Consider the following 18,411-nt stretch of genomic DNA (forward strand, 5'->3'; position numbering starts at 1 on the left):
GAGAGAGGGCATCCCTGTCTTGTTCCAGATTTTAGAGGGAATGCCTTCAGTTTTTCTCCATTTAGACTGATGCTAGCCTGAGGCTTAGCATATATAGCTTTTACAATGTTGAGGTAAGTTCCTGTTATCCCTAGTTTTTCTAGTGTTTTGAACATAAAGGGATGCTGTATTTTGTTGAATGCTTTTTCTGCATCTATCGAGATGATCATATGGTTCTTATCTTTAAGTCTATTGATGTGGTGAATAACATTTATTGATTTCCGTATATTGAACCATCCTTGCATCCCAGGGATGAATCCTACTTGATCGTGGTGCACAATTTTTTTTTATATGCTTTTGTATTCAATTCACCAGGATTTTATTGAGAATTTTTGCATCTATGTTCATTAGATATATTGGTCTGTATTTTCCTTTTTTTGTAGTGTCTTTGTCTGGTTTCAGGATCAGAGTGATGTTGGCCTCATAGAATGAGTTCGGAAGAGCTCCTTCTTTTTCTATTTCTTGAAATAGCTTGAAAAGTATTGGTATTAATTCTTCTTTGAAGGTTTTGTAAAACTCCACTGTATACCCATCCGGTCCAGGGCTTTTCTTGGTTGGTAGTCTTTTGATGGCTTCTTCTATTTCTTCCTTTGTTATTGGTCTGTTTAAATTGTGTGTGTCTTCCTGACTCAATCTGGGCAGATCATATGACTTAAGAAATTTATCAATATCTCACTGTCTATTTTATTAGAATATAGGGTTTCAAAATACTTTCTAATTATCTTCTGTATTTCTGTAGTGTCTGTTGTGATATTGCCTTTTTCATCCCGTATGTTAGTAATTCGAGTTTTCTCTCTTCTTCTCTTCGTTAGCATGGCTAAGGGTCTGTCGATTTTATTTTTTCAAAGAACCAACTTTTAGTTTTATCAATTTTTTCAATGGTTGTTTTTGTTTCAGTTTCCTTTATTTCCGCTTTGATTTTAATTATTTCTTGTCTTCTGTTATATTTGCTGTTGTTTTGCTCTTTCTTTTCTAGGGTTTTGAGATGTAGTGTGATTTCATTTATTTGTTGGTGTTTTCTTTTTTTGAGGAATGAACTCCAGGAAATGAATTTTCCTCTTACAACTGCTTTCATTGTATCCCATAGATTTCAGTATGTTGTGTCTGTATTGTCGTTTATCTCTAAGAATTTTTTGATTTCCTCCTTTATGTCTTCTGTAACCCACTGATCATTCAGTAACATTGTTTATTTTCCATGTGATGCAGGATTTTTCCTTCCTTCTTTTATCATTGATTTCCAGTTTCATTCCATTATGATCAATATGGTGCATGGTATTATCTCCACACCTTTATATTTACTAAGAGTTTCCCTATGGCATAATATATGATTTATCTTTGAGTAAGATCCATGTGCTGCTGAGAAGAACGTGTATCCACTTGATGATGGTTGATATATTCTATATATGTCAGTTAAGTCTAGGTTATTGATTGTGTTATTGAGTTCTATAGTTTCTTTATTCAGTTTTTGTCTGGAGGATCTGTCTAATGGTGAGAGTGGTGTGTTGAAGTCACCCATAATTATTGTGTTGTGGTCTATTTACTTTATATTTTTATTTCTATTAAATCATATGTGTCTCATAATCCACATTTTCTTCTTTTAATAAGGACTATATGGAAAAACCACATTCACATTAGTCTACCAAAATCTAAATCTTGTTTTGACTGCTGTTTGTTATTCATTTAATCATTAATGTCCTGCCAAGCTTTTATCAAAACGATTATTGTTACTATTTATTTTCCTTATTATTTACAAATACTTGGAAAATTAAAACAAAATCTAAGTCTACCTGAGAGCAGCCTGAAAGGAACACTTTCTCTGCTCTACTGTTGTCTAGTCACAACTATTTCCAAAAGGAAAGTACCTTTTCTAAATGTGAACTCAAAATCTACAATGAGACCATTAAAAGCAAAATGCTATTATGTAATCTTTAACAAATTACATCTAATGTGAACATACACCTTTTCATTTGAATAGTTTTAAATTATACCAATTTTCAATTAAATTTTAGTCACTAATCTTTCAAAACATGAAGTCTGCCTAAAAACCATAAATATATTAATAAATATAAGAAAAGTTTGAGACTATAGAACCATCTATTTATCTTGTGTACTCTGAGTTGCTTATAATACTTGATTTCTGACTTGAAATTTGCATTCCCCAGGGCTGAAGGCTATCACTCTGCTTGACACAGCAGAGGAAAAAAACCTGACAGTTGTCAGAAAGGATTTCTATGAGCTTCCTAAAAAATAAAAGGAAAGAGCCACCTCTTTTGATCTTTTTCCAGTGATCTCAGCTCCAAAGAGTGGCAGGAGAGTAATGGAAATGAAGGATAATTTCACTGTGAAAGATACTGCTAATTGATATTGAAATGATAATAATTAATTCTCCAGAGTGGTCTTTAATCCAATCTGTACAATAGATTATCTTTAAATTTGGAAGTCCTTTTTTTAAAAAAAAATAAATTGTAGTTTTATATGGACAGAATGGCTTTATTTTATTTGTTTTATTTTATGTAATGCTAAGGATTGAACCCAGTGCCTCACACATACTAGGCAAATGTTCTGTCATTGAATTACATTCCCAGCCCCAAATTTGGGAATCTTGTGGAGATTCTTTTGCATTCCTTTGTCTCCCTACCATGATTTCTGATTCTGTAATTGCTCTCTCCACAAACAACAAATAATGTGGAACATCTTTTCTTGCCATATGTATATCTTCCTTATTAAGGTGTCTTTTCTGATGTTTTGCCTATTTTTAGTGGGCTGTTTGCTTTCTTATTGTTGAAATTTAATAACTCTTTGTATATTTTGGATTCATATCCTTTATATCAGATACCTGTTTCATAAATATTTTATCCCAGCTGTGTTTTGTCATTTTCATAACATTATCTATTATAGATATCAAATTGTTCTATCACCCCTTGTGAAAAAGAGTTTTCTTCAATGCTAATACCTTTGCCCCCTTGTTAAAGATCAGTTTTCTGCATCTTTTTAGATCTATTTCTGGGTTTTCTATTTTGTTCCATTTATCTGTGTGTCGGTCCTTGCACAAAATTATGCTGTTATTCCCTGTACTTGACAGCAAATCCTTTTCTTTTACTAATACCACCCTCTCAACTCTGGTAAACTCATAATAAATATTGAAATCGGTCAGTCCTCCAACTTCATTGTTCTTTGTAAGCGTCTTGTTGGTTAGTCTGGTCTTTTTGATGTTCTCCGTAAACTAGAATAGGATTGCTGACATTTACTCAACCACTTGTTGATATTTAAATTGGAATTGCACTGAATTTATAATCCAAGTAAGAAAAAGTGACATTTTAATACTACTAATATTAATTTTTGTTGTAGATCTTTTTTAGGCCCATGTATTATTTATAATTGTGCTACCTAAATTTTAAATATTTAGGGATTTTTCTGCTTCACTTCTTTCATTTACTTGTGGTCTTGAATGTACTTCATATGATTTCTACATTTTAAATGTTACGTTTATTTTACAACCCAGGACATCAGTTTTGGTGAACGTTTCATTTATGCCCGAGAAGAACGAACATGTTTTGCTGTTGTTAGGTGAAATAGTCTATGAATATCCATTAGATCAAGTTATTTAATAAGATATAAGTAATTTAACTTCTAATTCCTTTTGTTCTATAGAGAAAATAATTAGAATTTTAAAAATGTAAGAAATCTGCTGTATATTTTAATGACCTGTATTTTTCTTTTACAAAGTGTGCATGATCAAAAAAAAAAAAAGTGATCTTTTCAATATACTGCATTCCACTAATTGTAATATGCATCCCTGGAATAGATAAAACACACATGCCCAAAATCAAACAGCACAAATACCTGTTTACGATCTTGGTAGAAAGAAAAGATTATGTATACTACAGTATCCTTTAATGACATAGCCATACTTATTGGAAAATTACAGCGAAATCCCATTGCTTCCTAGAAAGCTGTTTAAAGGTCTGATCAGCCATTCTAGGTAACTCGGAATCCTGTAATTCTGAAATGGTGAGCCCAGGAAAGTTTCTTGAGCATTATAGGAAATTTGTTTAAATAATATAATCTGAACTACCTAAATGACACCATTAATCCTTTAAAATGACATAATTGAAGTTATCTTAACAATATACTAACACTTCTTGAACTATCAAATATGCCCTTTCATAAATTTCTCTATTATGATGTTCACTTGATCATATGTTAAATTGTTGCTGTTCTGAATGTCATCTGAAATATCCTTAAGTGTCTAAAGGTCAGTAACATGAAATATCTTCAATTGTCAGTGTCTATTTGTAACACTTAATGGGAAGCTGCAAAGTTTTCAAATTTTCATATACTGTGTTTTAAAACACATTTTCTTTTTTTGTAGTCTATTTTACCTCAAAGTCACACAAAGCTATTATACATTTTTAGCACTTACATTCTACTTGCTTTTAAAAAGTGCCTTTTAAAACTCTAATTTTCAACTAATGGAAGCCTACTGCTATGAAATAGAAAAAAAGTTAAAGATTATAGTAATTGGAACACTGAAAATATACAGTTAAAATCTCATACAGAGTATATAAAATTAATCTTAATAAAATAAGAAATTCACTCCATTAGTGTATTATTTTTCTATTTTCTTGCTTTTACTTAAAACCACATTGCCACGAGGTTGCAAATGACTTCATGCAATTTTTCAAGCTTTCAAATTCCCTTCAGTTAGCACTTAGCATTGATTCATATGTAATAGCTGAGGCCTGACAGGGGTATAACACAAACTAATCTCAGTAAATACTGTTTTGCAAATGAAGAGATTAAAGTTCAGAGATAAAAAGTATCTTTTTAAAAATATTATCCAGTTATTCATAGTGTAGCCAATGGTGTTTAATCCTAACTTCTTTTCCAAATCAGTGCCTTGTTTTTCATTCCATGAAGTTCTGGCTTGTTTACTTGAGTTGCCTTTATGTTGCCTTTCCCTGGAAGCACAGTATGTAACTCTAATGTAGAATCACAAAAGATTAAAAAATACCTATAATGACTATGATTGTTATCACTTGAATTTATTTTGAATTTATTTATTTTTTATTTTTTGTGGGGGGAGAGGGTTCCAGGGATCAAACCCAGGGGCACTTAACTAAGCCACATAGCCCATTTCATTTTGAAACAGGGTCTTGCTTAATTGTTTTGGGCCTCTGTAAGTTGCTAAGGCTGACCGTGACCTTCCTTCTCCTGTCTCAGACACCAGAATCACTGGGATTGCAGGCCTGTGTCACCATGCCCAGCCTAAATTCATCCTTAAGAGAACTCTGCTAGGCAGTAATGCTCCGTTTTTCAAAACCTTTTATCAAGATCTTTGTGGAATTGGATCCAAAATTCAGGTGTACTGACTCCTAATAATCATGAATTTAATCCCGTTTGGGATTACATTGTCTTGCCAAATAATAACATTCTTATTTACTTCAGAAATGTCCATCATATTGATAAATATGATATGTTAAATGTATACTATATACCAAATAGATATAATATATACCAAATATATATGGTATAATAAATAGGGAATGTTTACATCCCTGTCATATAGTGCTGTAACTGGAAAAGGGAAAGATTCAAAGTAGAGCATGTAGAGTTTGAAAAACAAAATATATCATTATTATAATTTTTAAGAATTTTTAGTGCTTTTCCATACTTTATTTTTTAGGAATATTAAAATTAGCTATAAAGAAGTAAGAATTATGTACCTTTTTCAGAGTCTTCAATTCCTTCTTTTGACTCAATAATTCAGCATTTCTTAAGCATTTTTTCTTTCTTTCTTGGCTATTCTGGGAATTGAACCCAGGTCCTCACACATGCCTGGCAAACACTCTGAGCTACACACAGAGCTTAAGCATCTTGACTAGAAGCCTTCCCAACTGAGATGATACATCTTCCTGACCTGTGGCTTCTAATTAGGTCTACTTTGCTCTACCAAGTATCTTATTAAATAAAGATTCTTTTTTGATTAAAAAACAGTGACCTGGAACACTTAAAAGAAACCCCAAGTACAACATTTCCAGTTACTAATTATAATTATGGTGGCCATAACAATAGCAAATGAAGCAGAAGGGGCATGAGTGGCTACTGTAACAGAGCAGTAGCTTAGATATAGAAAACCGGAAATAAATGCCAGGAAGCCGGGTCCCAGTTGTACTCCATTAAAAAAAAAAAATCACCTTATGTTATTTCTTTTTTTTAGCATGTGGGCTGACTGGCTTGGCCTCTATATTCCCATCTAACTAAAATATACTGAATCTACCTTCTGGATATCTCATCTTGGTATAGGTATTGTCTCCAATTCAACTCTTTTCAAACTCAGGGCTAACATGCTTTCATAAGGAAATTGGAATATACGACATTTTCAAACATGATGGACAGTGACATCTGACTCCATGAATGATAATGAACTAAAGGAGAGACAACAAGCCAATAAAAGCAATTCAGAAAAATAACACTTATTTTATAAACTTGGAAGTTCTATGGAAGCATTTCCATAGAGCATTCCCTACAGTGTGTTTCTTTGGATTTGTGAAGACATTCAATTATAGAAACTTAGCAAATGTTTAATGAATGAAAGGATAAAAGTGAGTGTCAATTTGAAACAATGAATATAATTAGATTCTGAGGGTTGGGTTAATTGAATTTCCTTGGGCTATTAAATAGAATCAGAATCCAGGAAATCAGAAGTTCAGTTCAAATTTAACTCATGTTTAGTTCATAAGCCATTTACTGCCTTAAGACACTTTCTTCCAGAAGCTATTTTTCAAAAGTGAAGGATAAAGAAAGCAGCCCTGAATGTGAAGTATACCAGGAACTGTGAAAGATAAAATGAAAAAGATATTACAAATGAATTACCTACAATGGTCTAACTTTTGTCTTATATGAGGGTAGCAAGGTGCACAACAAATGCCCAGCTTAATGTACAAAATATTAAATTTAGACACTAGTACTTAAGGTAGCACCAATCTATAGAATACCCTAGTATATGTCAGGTACCAACTCTATAGACTGCTAAATGAGCTTGTAAAAGTTGAGAGTAATTAAAGAGACACATTCTCTCTTGGATCACTGTAATAAACTTCCTCAACTATCTTTTTTTATTTCTATATAGCTCTTTTCTATAAATCTTAATGCTCTAGTCAGGGCACATTTGATGGCAACAACATTTGAAATAACAGTAAATATTTTGTTGCTGCTAGAATACTGGAAGTTTGTGAACGAGAGTAATTTAAAACACTTGGTGGTAGTCAAATAATACTAAAACAGAGAATTTTTAGAAATTATTTATGCACATACTTGATTTTATAAATGCATGCATGTTAAAATGTAAAATACATCCTAGAAAATGACTATTTTATGGAACCTATAATTTGAGTACAATATGCATTTTCAGAGGACTGTGAGTGATTTTAACTATGGAATGATGAATGTATAGCTAATTGTGTATGTTTGTTCTTAGGAGAAAAAAAATAACATGTCTATAAGGTTCAAGTTATCTCCACTCATGAAAATGAATGGATTTATTCGAAAATATTATATTGTGCATCTTCTTCCTTTCTTGGTTGCTCCCTAATGAGATTGTTTAAGGAAAAAAAACACACATGGAATACAAATGTAAAGTATTAATCAAGACTCTAGATGCAAATAGCATATTGAGAGAATACTGCATAGTTTACAGTATGGTTTAGAACTATTGTGTAATGGCCAAATACAAGATCTGGAGGTCACACAGTTGGGAAAAGTGCCCAAATACATAAGACAGCTCTGGTTGGAGGAAACACAGGCGATACTACTGTTCCTCTTGTGGGCCCAGATCCTGCAGAAAAGGGGCAATAGAAGCCAACATCAAACTTCTGCCACCTCTGCTTCAGGCGGTTGCCATTGTCACTTAGATGGAATGGTCATAAGGCCAGAATTTTTGTAACTTCTGATTTGAACTGGTGTTTGGGATGGCCAGATGGAAGGTGACATATCTGTGCTCTTACTATACTGAATTATCTGGCTTTCTAGTCACTGGGGACATCACAGTGTGTTCAAAGACCTCACTCCACTAGTACTAGTACACCATTTGGTAACCTCCCTGTTCTAAAATGGAACACATTCAAATTACACAAGTTAATGATCCACACAGCTTTCCAATCTGCAAGCTATAAGCTACTTGAGCTGTGGCATCCAAAATCCTAGGGGGGAGAGAGTGAGGGCTGAGGCAGCTGGTATTAGAAAAATAAAAATCCATAGGGATGTGTTCTTAAGAAAAATAAGACTTTTAGCTCATGTCTGGTCAGTCACACTAATTTTTCACTGTTTCTATACAACCTCCCATTAATTATTTTGGCAAGAACAAATAAAGTATTAAGAAAAAAAGACTTGGTGATTTTTTTTTCACTTTTTACTATAATAATATTTTAAAAAATAGTTATTTATCATGTACTATATGTAATACTAATAATTTACTATTTCCTATATGCTAGGAACTTTTAAAAATATTTTACATACAATAACTCAATCTTCACAAATATATTTACTTCAAAATTCTTATGTCCCATTTTATAGATAAGGTACTTTATGCTTAACTAAAGTGTCCAAGGCAACATAGTAAATGGCAGAAGTGAGATTTAAAGCTATGCAGTTTATCTACATAATTTGTATTTATCAATACCATTTTACATCACCTAAGACCCTGGAATAGGAACCCTAATTGCCAAGAGAAAGTCAAGACGGCTGCTAAATTCAGAAATGGGTACATTAATAAACTATCATTCACTGTTTAATAATTAAGAGTGACTTTAAGTCCATAGTTGCTTCAGACAATCTTGGGTTATTCCTCTTTCCCTATTATAATTAAGAGTGATCCTTTGTACTCAAATTTTCCTGATTTGGGGAGTAAATTACAGAAACATCCTATGAAAATCCACTTATGCTATTAGAGTATTAGCTTCTATTTCAAAGTCAACAAACAGAACTTAGAATTAGGCTAACAGAGACCCTCTTTACTTGTTATTGACTTTAACATATTGTCAAAATACAACCAATTAAAGATATAAAACCAGGTGCAGTGACATATGCCTATAATGCCAGCAATTTAGAACTCAACCTAGTAATTTAGCAAGACCTTGTCTCAAAATAAAAAATAAACAAAAAGGACTGTGCATATACATCAATGGTAGAACACCTGTGAGTTAAACCTGCAGTACAAAAAAAAAATGTGTGTTTGTGTATATATATGTACATAAAATATTTTACCCAGCAGCTTGAGAGGCTGAGACAGGAGGATTGTGAGTTCAAAGCCAGCCTCTGCAAAAGTGAGGCACTAAGCAACTTAGTCAGATAATTAATGTCTCTAAGTTAAAAAAAATAGAAAATAGAGCTGGGGATATGACTCAGTGGTTGAGCATCCCTGAGTTCAATCCCTTGTACAAAAAAAATTACATTTGCTATCATTATGCTACAAAATCTAAAGCATATGACTCTGTTTATGGTGTAACATGGAAAACTTCAATGATCCATTCTGGTTAAGCAAATAGAACATTTGAATGTATTTTAACTGCCATAAATCGATTATTTTATAGAGCTATTTTATAATAAAATGTTTTATAATTGTCATAATCTATCATAATCTATTATTTTATAATAGATTTATAATCTGTTGTATAAGCAATCTACTATTAAAAATTTGAATAAAAATACTCCCATCCCCAAAAGACTTAGAATTTATTTAATCGTTTAATTCATACTTGATAAAATTACTCTCTAAAGGTTTTCCTATCATTCATATAACATGGTAATTGGAATGAATTGTATTTTTAAAAATACAACCCATCAATTTCTTCAAGTACTTATATAGATACCAATAATCACTTAATATAATCAATTTTAAACCTATTTATATAAAACCAGTAGACTAGTAATATAAGCAGCACACACATAATAAGATTTTCACAGAAGAACAATAATAAATTTGATAAGATGAATCTACAATACAAAGGAAGCATGAATGTTTATCATTTGCATTAAGTAATTGATATTGTCCCTAAGGACTGGAGGACAAGATGTTTGTATATGTATATGTTTCACAAATCCCACTTATGGCATTTATACATTCTCCATGTTCATGTTTTTTGTGTTTTATAAGGTTATTAATGATGTTAGTGTAAAGACTATACTATTCCCCAATGAGAAAGCAAGTCAACAGAGTCTCAATAGGCACAAAGTTCCCTTCTAATCACCCTCAAACTTTTACAGGTTTATAATAATATTCTAAATTATTATAATGTATGTTTTCAACTCAAATTCTAAGCACTACTAAGGAGAAAATTTAGATAGAGGTCGGTGCTTGAATCTATCTGTAAACAAGCTACTACTTGTGTTGAACACTTAAAATAAATCCTTGACAATATCACTTTCTTAGGTTAAAAAAAACCTGCTCTATTATTGTATCACACACACACAATTCTTTTACACATATCCAATAGTATTTCTTTTGAGATAGTATCAACAGAAAGTTCTCATGTACAGATTTTTCCACTTCATAACAACTTTTATTTTAAATGTTTTATTTCTTCCTAAAGTGATACCTCATTTCTACCTCATAGCCAATAGATGAAGGATTTTCTTTTCATGAAGTCTTTTTAAGATAAAACAAATAGCATCTATATCCATTTTAGGCTAGTGCCCTTCATAAATTAACACCTACATTATTTCTTTCAAAGTCTAGCAGTGATTCAATCTGTCCTATTTATCATCTAGTTATTTAAAGTAGAGTATGTATCTTGATTCTTCCACCTTTATATTTTGCTTGGCAGTAGTACAGACAATTGAGTGAAGAGATAAGAGAAAAACAGGATTATAAAGACAAGAATGAGCAATGTTTGGAACTAAGCAACAATTTCAGCAGTGGTGCATGTACACTGCAAAGGATGCACAAGAATTAGCTAGCGTGCATCAGCAGGAATCAGTATAGCATTCCTGTGACTAGAATTTGATGGTACTTGATAAAGGGGCATGGGGCAGAATTCAAGAGTGATTAAAGAAATCCGACTTGGAGGCACTTTCTCAAACATGGGATTTAACAGGCTGGCTTATTGCAAAAGTGACTCTTAAGAGATGAGATGAAAACAATTGTTCACATAGAGTAAAGTGAAAATGCCCGAGTTATCCTGGCATGCAGTCAAAATGACTCAGAAAAGTGACCTTTCAAGGAAGAAATATATTATCAGAGACCAGTCCACTCGTGAGAGGATTACGTTCTGCAGAATTCCCAGAGCACATATCTGTTCACTAAAATCATCTGGAAAACATCAGTAAAAGCACACTGAATGGAAAGTTTAGGGTTTTCTTTTGTAGGCCAGAGTTGATGACAGGACAAGTGGTCACAGAGCTTTACATTATAGTAAGAGAAAAGATGGCACTCCATAGCAATAGAGAAGTGAAATTCTCACCTGTCAGAAAACAGGCAATCACAACCACTACAGTGCCCGGTATGTCAGGAAAAAAGGCAACTCTTGATCCATAGAAGTTAAGGAGATGACATAGAAAATGTAATCTCTAAAATAAAACAATAGAGGAAAAACACATGGAAGTAGCTTTTCCTAAAATTATTATATCATTTGTTTTGTATTTGCATATCTTCCTTGACCTTTCAGAAGGATATTTGTTCCCTTCAAACAGAAGTCCCTTCAAGATAAACATACATACACATATTCAGAAATAGACACATAACTATCCTCTACCAAATTGAGAAAAGCTTACAGTATAGAACAAATCCAACAGAGTGGCTATCTTCTCAATATGAGTCCCAACTTTCATTATTTGGTGTGTTTCTTCAGTGAGTTTTAAGCACTCAATAACCCCTTTTGTCTATATTCATTTACCACACTGGTACTTTAGGATAATATGTCAAATGCTAGCTTTACTGGAGATACTGCAGTGAACGATAATATCCTGCCTCCTAGGTGCTTACATTCCTGGAAAGGAAGAGAGCTTGTGGTGAAATTTTCAAGCAAAGTAACTAACAGGTGGCAATTGTTGCTTTAGAGAAAAATTCAAATTAAACCACAGTTTCAAAATGTATAATTTCCACCCTACTCTGCATAAATTAAAAAAGAATTAAAAGACAGTGTTATTTAAGTATAGCATATATCACAGAGTATTTTCCATCATTGTTTGGTAGACTAAGCATTTTAGGAAGTCAAATAAAATTCTCTGCATATACATTGCCTACGAGAAACATTTACACCCTGTATATTTTTACACAGATTATAACAACTATAAAAGATAACTTGAGGGCTGGGGTTGTGGCTCAGTGGTAGAGTGCTCGCCTAGCATGTGTGAGGCCCTGGTTCGATCCTCAACATCACATAAAAATAAAGATATTGTGTCCATCTACAACTAAAAAATAAAATATTAAACAAAGATTACTTGAACTTTCATTCAGTTCTTATAATAAATATATTATGAGAGTATGCTTTAAAAATAATGGCTTCTCTAAAGATGTAGGTTGGAATCATGCTGGGAAATTGACTATCCACACGCAGAAGAATAACCCTAGACCCCTAAAAATGACTTCTCAATACAAAAATAAATTCAAAATAGATTAAACACATAAAGAGAAGACCTAAAACTATGAGATTAGTACAATAAACATAGAAGAAATGCTTGAAAGCATTTGAATGAAGAGTTTTTGAACAAAATTCTAAAACCAGGAAACAAACACAAAAATAGACAAATGGGATTCCACACAATTTACAAACTTAATGTTAAGAAACATTAAGCAGAGAGTAGATACCTCCTACTGAATGGAGAAATTATTTTCAAACTATACATCTGACAAGGGATTATTGTCCAGAATATGTAAGGAACTACAAAAACTCAAGAAAAAATAATCTAATGAAAGATGGTCATAGACCGAAATAGACATTTCTCAAAAGAAGAGGTATGAATGGCCAATGGGTATATGAAAAATGTCCCAAATCACTGTTGACCAGGGAAATCAATTCAAAACCACAATAAAGTATTACCTTACTTCAGTAAGGTTGGATATTACCAGAAAGACTAATAATAACAAGTGTGGGTGAGGATGTAGAGAAAAGGGAACACTGGCACACCACCAGCGGGAATGTAAATTAGTACAGGCATTATGAAAAATAGTATGAAGTTTCCTCAGTTAATTAAAACTAGAATCACCACATATGTGCTGTCCATTCCATTACTGGTTATATTTCCAAGGAAATGAAATCAATATGTCAAAGAGATATCTGCACTCTTGTGTTCATGGCAACACTATTTACAAAGCCAAGAAATGGCAATAACCTAAGTGTATAACTGATGAATGAATCAAGGAAATGTGATAGAAACACAATGGAATACTGTGTAGCTATTAAAAATGAATAAAATTCTGTCATTTGTGACAATATGACTAGAACTAGAGATCATTAAGTGAAGCCAGACAAACATAGAAATACAAATATCACATGATCTCACTCATATAAAAAAAAAGTTGAACTCATACAAGATCAGAGAGTGAACTGGAGGTCTACAGAGGTTGGGGATAGAAGGGAAGAGGGAAGATGGGGAAAGTTTAATCAATGAGTACTTACAGTTAGATAGGAGCAAGAAGCTCTGATGTACTATTCCACAGTATGATGAATATAGATAAAAATAATGTACTGTATCTTTCAAAAAATAAGAAAGGATTTTAATGTTTTTCCATAAAGAAATGATTAAAGTTTGAGGATAGTGATATGAATAACATGATTTAAACATTAATTTATATATATATGTACATATATATATATGTACATATATATATATATAAATATCACACAAGACCCCATTAACATGCAGAACTTTATGATTTTATGTATCAGTTAAAATAATCTAAAAATAAGATAAAATGTTTTATACATGTAGATAAGTCAACTTAGCATCCAAATCCTATTTTTACATTTTGATTTCTATATCGTATATAAACTTTGCCAGGCTACAGTGTCTGCCCTCGCCAGTACAAGCTGATGCTACAGGCTTTTAATTCATATAGTAGCACAATAATGATTGCTACTACGTTAGTATTAAAAATCTAAGAATTTTAATACTAATAAATTCTGTCATTACACTAGTGGCCTACTTTGGGCAAAGCCAATGCCATACCAATGTTTCAGTTCAGAGAAGAGAGAAGTTGTCACCAATAGCAGGCATAATCAATGACCTTTCTCTATTTCTCTCAACACCAAAGAACATGTCATCTACTCCCACCCCTTTTTTTTTTTTTTTTGAAGAACAGTTATTACTTCTGCCCCTTTTCAAATACCTCAGTCTTCACTGGTATTTGCTGCTGCTTGAAGAAGGCGTTTGGCATCAATCTGAAAAATGATGGTGGGGTTATTTAGAAGACCTCATGTGCCTTGACATTTTTTGTCATTCTGCCTTTTCCCAGTCGCTGTGTTGAAACACTATTGTGACAGCCAATTTCCTAACCTTATGTGACCTGAGTTTAATTAGCTTGCCTGGGCCTCATGGTATCATTTGTAAAATTAACCAAAAAAGAAAATAAATGACAAAACGATTCTGATAATATAAATTACAGAACACTTAATTTTCACAAAATTTCATTTTGATGAATAAAGTCCAAGCTGTCATTTCTTTTTCATTCAGAAAAATAAAAATTTAATCTTGAAAAGATGGCAATTATGTATTGTAGATTAGACATTTTACAAATAATATGAGAGGACAATAATATAATAGAAAGTGTTATTCTATAATCACTAGTTAGATTTCTATGTAGCAATGCTGAATAAGTTAAAATTGTTTGAAATTCCTATTCCAAATTGTATCCAATGCACATTGATGCAGCCATCTGCAGTCAAATCTGTGCTATGTGACAGGAAAGTGAAAGAAAAATAAAGTTGGAATGAAAAGCTTCCCTTGAATATGAGATGCTGGCAATGGTGGCCAGACTACTTTTAGTGTAATTTGTTATGGATATGATTCTCAGTCCTTTATTTTTTCAAATATTATTAAAAGGACACTAAAACAAAAGATGCTAAATTTGAGGACCCAGGAAAAGTATATTGCTTACCTTAAATAAGTTTAGATTTTGAGAAATCTGTAGTATACAATGGAAATGGAGGAAGAACGGCTTCCATGTTGTTTTTTCTCAGGGTTAACTGTACTCAGCAGATTTTCAGCTAATGTTGTTTCTACTGTCAATGAGTGGTGAGTAATGGGGCCATATATTTCAAGTTATCTCTGGATGCTCGACTCCTAAAAAGTATGCTAATATCATCAAGGAAAAAAGAATAAATGAGAGAGCTAATATTTTGTCAAAACAATTAGTACAATGTGGAGAAATAAACCAAAATATGGAACATCATTCCTCCAGTTTGTAAACTTTTCCCCATCTCATTGCTTTCATCTTATATCTATGGAATACACCTGAAAGTTCAGTTATTATCCTACTAATATTTCAGCTAGCAATGTATAAAATACAATGGAGGGCTGGGGTTGTGGCTCAGTGGTAGAGCACTCGCCTAGCATGGGCAGAACCCGGGTTCGATCCTCAGCACCCCAAAAAATAAAGGCATTGTGTTGTGTCCATGTACACCTAAAAAATAAATATATATATTTTTAAAAAGGCTATGACTTAAAAAAATACACTGGATTTTATTTCCTGAATAAATGTGTAGAAAATATCACTTAAGTATGAGTTCTTTACTCTGGTTTTGATGTTATCAGTATTCTCTAAGAAATTAAAATCTTGGAAAAGTTTCCTCATGATAACAGTGGAATGTGAAAGTGATTAGTAGACTTTCCTATTCCTCTGAGTGAAATTCCCACTAAACCATTAAGTATATTAAAATTCAAAAGAAACCTAATACAAGCAATGAAACAAATTTGCTAATGTATATCTAATTCTTAAGCCTAAGATAATGTTAAGTAGCTTAATGGCACACAAGAGCATTGTGGAAACATTTCGAGTATTCCCGCAATGTCGTGGACCTATTCTTTCTTGCATATAAAAGCACATCATTCTAGTGATGCTTCTCTCTGCTTCTGGGCACATTTTATTTTTCCTTTCTACTTGTTTATTACCATCAACAAATACTTCATTTTCAAAAACTGTGATTGACTGAACCTGGTCCTCAAGTTTTTGCTTATTTCTCCGTTTCCCTTTATGACAAAACTCAGTGAGGAGTGTTATCAATAGTTTCTATGCTGCCACTGCTACCTCCCTTTAACCTTCCTACTCAGGCTTTCACCCCAACATGTCACTAAAATATGTCAAAGAAACCAATCCCTTGGATGTTATTAAATCCAGTGTCAATTCTCAGTCATTGTTTTAATTAATGTGGAGTTTTAGGAACAATTGAAAGCCGTTACTGGGAGTCAAATGACAGTTTTCTGCTGCCAGTATGCTAATTGTTTCCTGTTCTTTGTATTTTATGAAAGGTAATAAATATGTTGTGGTGTTATTTAAACCTATCATGATTTATTAGTTTGATTATCCTTCAGAATCTAGGACTACTGCTACTATTTAATCATATATAGGTATAAGAGTTTGGCATATAAATGAGATTAACTTTAAAATATCCAACTCAACATAGCAATAGCACATTTGGAGAGGAAAAGAAAAGGAAGACAGACCAGAGAGGAGACTCTGGTGCCAGGGCACAATGAGGTAGCAAAACCTCTGTTGTAGAACACTGGGATCAAATGTCAGCAATTTTCTGCATTTGTTTGTTTTCTGATTTGTTCTTTTATTTAAGGATGGAATTTTTTTTTCTGCCCTAGAATTGAAACATTAAACTTATAAGGAAAGGCAGATAAAAAGGAACATTATGAACAGATTGAGGGGTATTATATGGTTACTTCTTAACTGATGTTAAGTAAAATTGCTGAAAACAATTTGTGAAAGAAAATAGTCATACTAGGTTAAATAGAGACAATGAAAAAGAAGGGTCTGATACCAAAGATTTGTTGAAAATTTAGGAAATGCAGTATTCATAGTTGATCCTCCTTATGTATGACCATTAATCACTAGGCATCTCCTAGGTACACAATATGGCAACATAGTAACTTATGGATAGGATATAGTTCGACCTATGACATTTTTCTTGAAAACACTAGAAAGTACTTGATAAATATTGGCTATCTTACATGCTTCGGTGAATGGTAGGAAAACTAAAAATTCCATAATGGAAAATTCAAGTTGAGTTCCAGCAATGTTCAGATTTCAATTATTTTTTTCAGAATTTAAATATACTGTAATGAATTAACCCAACTGGAATAGGTGAAGGTATAAGCAGAAACTGAGTAATTTTACGCTGAAAAAGATTACTATTTGATTTATTACCTTCTTAAATGATAGAATACCCCCTAAAACCCTTCAAAAGTTGCACATACAAGCAAACAGATTGTGTTTATGATGAGAAGCAATGCTCCCACTGAAATGACATATGCCTATGATGAAAAACAAAAACCAACAGTCCAACCAATCAACAAACAAAACATCCTTGAATGGGCAGTGCTTTTAGCTTAGAACCTAATATTTCAACCTTATGATCAAAATTTAATGGGTCCTATAGGAAATGACCCACCTGTTAACACATGTGCCATGTATATGATTTAATAAGAATTTGTTTCAATCATTTCAGTGAAGGAAGATGGGCAACAGAAAAATAGAAATGATAAATAAAAAAGGAAGAGGAGGAATGGATTAGTTTAATGGAACCATTAAGGTGATCAATAAAGAACAGGATGGAAATCCAAATGAAAAGAATCAGAGTGCTGCTGACAAATACCTGTTGATTAAAAGTCATCAGTTAAAGGATGATAACATGCCCTGGCTGAAATGGATAACTTACTTCAAAGGCTTAAAAATACTCCTCCATCTATTCTAGGTAGGAAAAAATGTCAATTCAATGATGCTGAAGATGACTGGCAGAAGAGGAAACTGATGTGATAAATTAATGATGGCTTTTCCATAGGTGGAGATAGATGAATCAATATTGGTTCATAAACTGAATGCAGTTCACAGTTTATATTATGGTTCAGTCTTATGATTGCTATAGTTCCAGGGGTTTTGACAAACATAAAAAAACATACATCCATCATTATAGTGTCATACAGGTAGTCAGTCTTACTCCCACTAAAATTCCTTGTACTCCATCAATTTATTTCTAACCCTCTGCCCAACACCCCCCCACACCCCCCCAATTCTTGACAACTACTGATCCTTTTTACTTTCACACAGCTTTGTTTTTTCCTTAATGTCTAATGGTTGGAATGAAACATTACTAGGCTGTCTTTCCATGGCTTAACAGTTCATTTATTTTAATAATTGAATAATATCCCACT

This window comes from Ictidomys tridecemlineatus, chromosome 2 (assembly GCF_052094955.1).
Source record: "Ictidomys tridecemlineatus isolate mIctTri1 chromosome 2, mIctTri1.hap1, whole genome shotgun sequence".
In the NCBI taxonomy this organism is placed as follows: Eukaryota; Metazoa; Chordata; class Mammalia; order Rodentia; family Sciuridae; genus Ictidomys; species Ictidomys tridecemlineatus.